This window comes from Papaver somniferum, chromosome 3 (assembly GCF_003573695.1).
Source record: "Papaver somniferum cultivar HN1 chromosome 3, ASM357369v1, whole genome shotgun sequence".
NCBI classification, from domain to species: Eukaryota; Viridiplantae; Streptophyta; class Magnoliopsida; order Ranunculales; family Papaveraceae; genus Papaver; species Papaver somniferum.
Genome location: NC_039360.1, coordinates 30151716 through 30158549, shown reverse-complemented (window position 1 = coordinate 30158549; position 6834 = coordinate 30151716).

Below are 6834 nucleotides of genomic sequence, written 5' to 3'. Positions count from 1 at the left end.
TCTAGAAGAAAATAAATTATGTGGACACATGAAAGAGGGGGATAATGAATTTTAACACACTAATATAAGTAAATAAATTTTTGCTGAAGCATGCTTTCTTCCGAAAAAGAAAAGGATTACATTTCCACTAAGATATCAGCATCTTGGTATAGTAGGTAAGCCTACTGACCATTCACACGGCAAAGATACACCACACAATGCTGGCTCTGGCCAATTAGCTTTTTTTTGCTAAGAGCTTTTGCCAATTAGCTACCAAAAGCTTGTCTACATGTTGATTAGGAAAAAAATAGCATCCCAAGAAATTTATCTATTACAATTTTTAGGATGTAAAGAACATAAATGCAGCAAAAGATGTCCTATTTACATACTTGAACCTTTCGAAGTTAACATTCCATATAAGCACAAACGTTTGTATTGGACAAAAGAGACAAACCACTAGAATGGATATTAAATGAACGCGTAATTGGGGATATGAATTACTAACCCCATCCAATAGTGTTCGCTAAGGGGTGTTTTTTTTGGGAAGAAATACTAAAATACCCTTCCATTTAAATTAAAATTTTTAAAACTGAAAATCAAAATTAAAATCAAAATCAAAATCAAACTCTAACAAGTTCTTAAAGATAGGTTAAATTGAATTGTTGTTGAGCAAGAAGAAGAAATGGCTTCATTGAGAAGGTACATGATATCCAATCATATTTAAAATGTTGTTGTTGTTTTAAAACTTCGTTTGGGTTTGAATCATAAACTGAGACTTCGTTTGGGTTAGAATCATAAACTGAGACTTCGTTTGGGTTAAAATCATATTTCAGTTTCAGTTTCAATCAACTCACGGCTTGTGTTCATGATGAATGCCCTAATGTTTTTTTTGTGTCGGCATGGTTTTTATGATGATTACCATGTCGATATCTTGTGCCGGCATGGATTTTAGGATAAATATCATGCCGATATCTTGTGCCGGTATGGCTTTTAGAATGAATACCATGTCGATACTAGTGCCGACATGGTTTTAGGATGAATACCATATTGATACTAGTGCCGGCATGGTTTTTAGGATGAATACCATGGCGATACTTGTTATTTCAGACAAATTTTCTGTATGTTTTTGTCCTCAAACCGGCACGGTATACTTGGGAATCGACCATGCCCTCACTACCACCAACATGCTCGATAATGAACTTTCTGTGCCGGCAGTGTACTTACAATTTCAAAATTGGGGATGTTGTGTATCGGCATGGTGAAAGTATGAATACCATGCTGATTTGGTCATTACCGGCATGGTATTCATACTTTTACCGTGTCGGCACTGAGTTTTTCTGGCGCAACAATTCAATTAAAAAAATAATCAAATTTCAATACATTAATACGTATATACGAGTAATCGGAGCACTTATATGTTCAACTTGTTTACTTTCCTGGGCTGGTTCTTCACCTAAACCTTCATGATCATAAATATCTTGATTTGATGTTGTTGCATCAATAAATTCAATGATAATGATTTATTCTATTGATTTTGAAACTAATCTATTAACTTAACTAATTATATCTAACCACTAAACATGATTAGTAAGGGGTAGATTAGGAATTGTATAAATTATCCGGATAAGGGGTGACCTTGATTTACTATTTAAATCCCGTTTTTATCTTTTTTTTCTCTGTCCCCGATTGCGCGTTTTATTAAATTATTAATTCAACATTCCACATATTATCCCTCCAAAGATGCCATTATTCGAAAGAAAAATGAGTTGAAATCATTTTCACTCTCAAAAATACCTCCATAATTAGATATCCTCCCTAGTTTGAGTTCTATCCTTTTCTTGAACTGTCGCAAAGAACGGGATGTGGGGCTGTCTAAACTACATTAAAATATTAAATTACCCTTTACACAAATCTTAGTAATTCTAATTATCTAAAACAAATAGTACAGTACAAAAATCTTAATCATCATTTAATCCAATCTTTAATCAGAATTTTTTTTTCAATTTTCACCAAAACAAGAAACTAAAACTTAATCACAACAATTGAATTCTTAATTATTTTTTTTTGGGTTAATATGTTCATTTTAAGAGAGACTCAACAACTATTTGACTATGAATTTCTGAAATTTTCTCAGCTAATTTTTCGAAAATCAACCAGAATATGTTTATGTGTGTATTAGCGTAAACCGATTGTGGTTCCAACAGAAGCAACAAATATGAAGTTTTCCTGGCTAAGGATAGTTAGTAAGAAGAACAAACTTCACTATTTATAGACCAAGGATGTTTCGACAACAAGGAAATCCCAAAATCGAAAAGATTCTCAAGATTTGCAATAAAGTATCTAATTTCGTTTTTCATATCTCCAATTAATATCCAACCTGTAATTCTGAAATATCTCTTAGAAAATATCTAATATTATCTTAACACCTAGTGATGAGATTGTAGATTTGGTTAACAATTGAGGACATCGAAGAAGTTGAAAAAAAACAAAAAAGAGTATTGTAGGATCTTTAACCCATGTACAAGCCCGCCTATATTTTACAAGCGTGTACTCCCTAACCTATAAATAGTGGCTTATTCCTACGCAATACCGTATTGCATATAATAATGGACCCAAAAGAAAAGAATTACAAGTTTCCTAAAGAAATCAAAAACGGTGTCAAATGACATATGAGATTATATATACAAATTGCAGAATTACCAAACGCGTCTGGGATTTACTTGATTTCCTCAAATATGAAATCCCTTGATATATTTAGATTGAAGCAGATGATAAAATCGAACAATGGACATATATTTTGGATATTGCGCAACAAATAAACAAGACTTGGGTTCTAATAGGGGATTTAAATGTTATTCTGGACCCAGACGAAAAACAATGTGGAAATAAAGCAAGTTCCAGCAATAAATCATTCATCATCGACACTATCGACTCTTTAGGCCTACAAGATGCAGGATACGATGGATCGCCTTTCACGTAGTCAAACAATCGAAAGGGAGAAGCAAACATCTGCGAAAGAATTGACAGAGCGCTAACTTCATTCTTGTGGTCTCAGAAATTTCCGGACACTAAGGTAACTCACCTCCCGAGGGTAGGCTCTGATCATACGCCGATTTTATTAGAATCTAATCCCGAGAAAAATAGGCTCCAAAAACCATTTAGATGTCTTAGATCTTGGTTAACTCACTCCACCTTACCCACAGTGGTTGAAGCCTCTTGGAATTTGCATTAGGAAAAATCTAGAGGGGTAACTTTTTCTGGGCTGCTAAAATTGCTTTCATCCAATCTGGCCCATTGGAACTCTAATACCTTTGGGAACATCCACAAACATATTAAGTTCCTAAACAATAAAATCGACAATATTCATGGATCCGGAAACACTTCGAAAGAAATAGAAAAATTAAAAAATCTTCAAGCAGAGCTAGAAAAATGGTATAAAATAAAAAACGATTATTATCACAAGCTTTCTAGGGATAAGTTTTTTAAGGAATATGATCAGAACATGGAATACTTTCATGCCGCCGCCTCAAATAGAAAAAGGATTAATGCAATAAATTCCCTCAGAGGACCTTCAGGGATTTGGATTTCTGATAGAGATCAAATCAACTCTCTACTGGTCAATCATTTTCAACAAATAGGATCGTCCCAGAATAACTTCGGCTTTGATATTTCTAATATCATAAATCCTTGCATCTCTCTTGAAGAGAATAATTCCCTGACTCTTATTCCCTCTAAAGAAAAAATCTGGGACACCCTATCTAACTTGAATCAATGGGGAGCCCCAGGGCCAGATGGCTTCCAGCCGAGTTTCTTTGAAGCCAACTGGGACATTCTGGGAAAAGATATTATCTGCACAGTCCAATATTTCTTTCGTTCGGGCATCCTTGACAAAGATTCTAATCATTCCTTCATAACTCTCATCCCCAAACCCCTCAAACACCGGGAGATTTCAGACCTATTAACCTGCGTGATACTATTTATAAAATCATTTCCAAAATATTAGCTAATAGGCTAAAACCCATTCTAGGCAAATTAATCTCCCCAAATCAATCCACCTTTTTACCTGACCGATAAATCACAGATAACATCATAATTACACATGAACTTATCCACTCAATGAAAACCTCCAAGAAGAAAAAGGGGTTTCTGGCGTTGAAACTCGATCTATCAAAAGCTTTTGATAGGGTTGAATGGACTTTTATTGAGAAAGTCCTCATAGCCTTTGGGTTCTCGGAAGCCTGGACAAAACTCATTCTACAATGCATATCAACAACCTCCTTCTCCATACTTCTAAATGGTTCACCGGGTCCTACTTTCAATACTTCGAGAGGTTTAAGACAAGAAGATCCTTTATCTCCGTACCTTTTCCTATTTTGCATGGAAATTCTATCCAGACTCCTAGAAAAAGCCATTGAGGACAAGAGAATTTCTGGATTTCAAATCAACAAAAAAGCTCCCAATATATCCCACATTTTCTTCGCAGACGACTGTTTTTTATTTACAAAAGCTGATGTTGGTGAAGCGAAAAGTCTGTTAGAAATCTTACAACTTTTTGGGAACATCACTGGCCAAATGGTTAATCTTCAAAAATCCAGTGTCTACTTCAGCCCAAAAATACATCCGAAACATGAGAAGATTTTATCTAAAATTCTAAAAGTTCCGATGATGACCAAAAATGATAGATACCTGGGAACTCCACTGTTCTTTGATAAGAATCGAAAAGCCAACTTTGAACCTCTTCTACAACGATATTACTCTACTCTTCAAGGTTGGAAATCTAAACTCTTGTCTCAAGCGGGTAGGACTGTCTTGATAAAATCTATCCTTCAATATTATCCAACCTATCAAATGCAAGTTCTGGCTCTGCCAAAAGAAACCCTTGATCAACTCGAAAGAATTCAGAGAAATTTCTGGTGGAAAAAATATGGACAAAAATGAAAAGGAGGATTTATAAAAGCTTGGAAGGGTTTTTGCAAGCCCATTCCCAAGGTGGTCTAGGAATTAAAAACCCTCATCAGTTCAACTTACCTTTCCTCACTAAACTGGCAAGTAGACTAGTAACCGAAATTGACCAATTACGGGTCAAACTGTTAAAAGCAAAATACTTCCCAAACTCGCATCCTCTAGAAAAATACAGAACTTCGAATTTGTCTTGGATTTGGACCAGTATACAAAAAGGTTTAGAGCTAATAAAAAGTAACTATGTTTGGCAAGTCAAAAACGGAGCATCGCTGAAAATTTGGGAAGGCAGAAGGGTTCCGAACACAGATATAATCCAAATAGTCCCAAACTCGCAAGAGCAGGTGCCAACAAGATTTCAAGAGTTAATAACGAATCAAAATAAGTGGGATCAGGAAAAGCTAAATCAATTCTTTTCCCCAGAAGATAGGATTAAAATACAAGCTCTAAATCCAAGGAATCAAGAAGAAGACATCATCAGATGGCCCCATCATCACTCGGGTAAATTTTCGGCCAAAAATGTTTATAACTTTCTAGCCAATCAAGATCAAGACATTAATAACTGCCGAGATTTCCCATGGAATAAGACTTGGAAAATGCAGGCTATTCCTAGAATAAGACTTTTCATCTGGAAATTGTCTCAAAAAGTTCTACCAACCTCCGCTAGATTAGAAGCACATAATAAGGACATAGATCCGGTTTGCAGGTTATGCAATAATCAAGAACAGGAAACGGAATCTCATCTTTTTTGTGAGTGCCCGTTTGCCAGAGCAGTCTGGTTTGGACTATCCCTAAATAATATTCTCTCCAATTTCACTCCGATTTCAATTATTTCCTGGGTTAAATGGTGGATATCGGAGGCTAACCTGAGCCAATTTCAAATAAAAAATTCTACCATCCTTTGGTTCCTCTGGAAATATAGATGCTCAGTAGTTTTTGAGAAAATTAACCCAGACCCGATCAACCTAATAGGGCAAATCAATAATTTCCTTCAATCTTCCCCGTCAAATAGCATTCAAAGTAAAGTAAATACTCAACAGAAAATTTCTACCAACTGCTCTTGGTCTCACCTAAATTCGGATTGGATAATCTTCATTGATGCATCTTTCAAGAAAGAGGATTTGTCGATTGGATATGCTTTCATTCTATATTCAGTTGACGAGAAAACCTTCATGCACCTATCAGCGGGCTCAGAGTGTGCGACATCAGCTTTCCATGCGGAAGCAAAATCATTATTAAAGGCGGTCACGTGGTTAAAAAAAACATATTATCCAGCATCTTCATAGTTACTGACTGTAAAGCTTTGGCGGACAACTTAAATAAGGTAAGCACAAACGGTTCGTGACCAGCGGAAAATACCTTGCAAGAAATTAGAAAAATATTGGGCGACCTTCCTCAAGCTAAAGTGAAATATATTAAGAGGAAGAATAACTCAGCAACGGATTATATTGCGAAGGAGGCAAGGATTAAAAAGCTTCAACACATGTCTGATAACATGCATAAAAAAGCTCTTTCAACTAGCATAGATTCAAATACTTTCGATAAAAATGATATTGTAAATCTCTTATACTATATTTGCTAGTTAACATATTATCTCTTTACATCAAAAAAAAAATAAATAAAAATAAAATCTCTTGATATTACAAATTCCTCCCAATTATAATTTCCGAAGCCAAACGGGCACTAGCTTGTATTCTTGGACACTTACCGCCATATAACGACACAACTATGCCAGGTTCCATATAATCTCGACAGCAAGAAATGAAACGTTTAACCTTTACCAAACCAGATTCCATATATTCTTGACAACAAGAAATGAAATGCTTGAACTCTAGCAAACCTAACTTATCAACTTTCGCATTAAAAACAAGCCATCCCAATCACTCGCTATCTAAA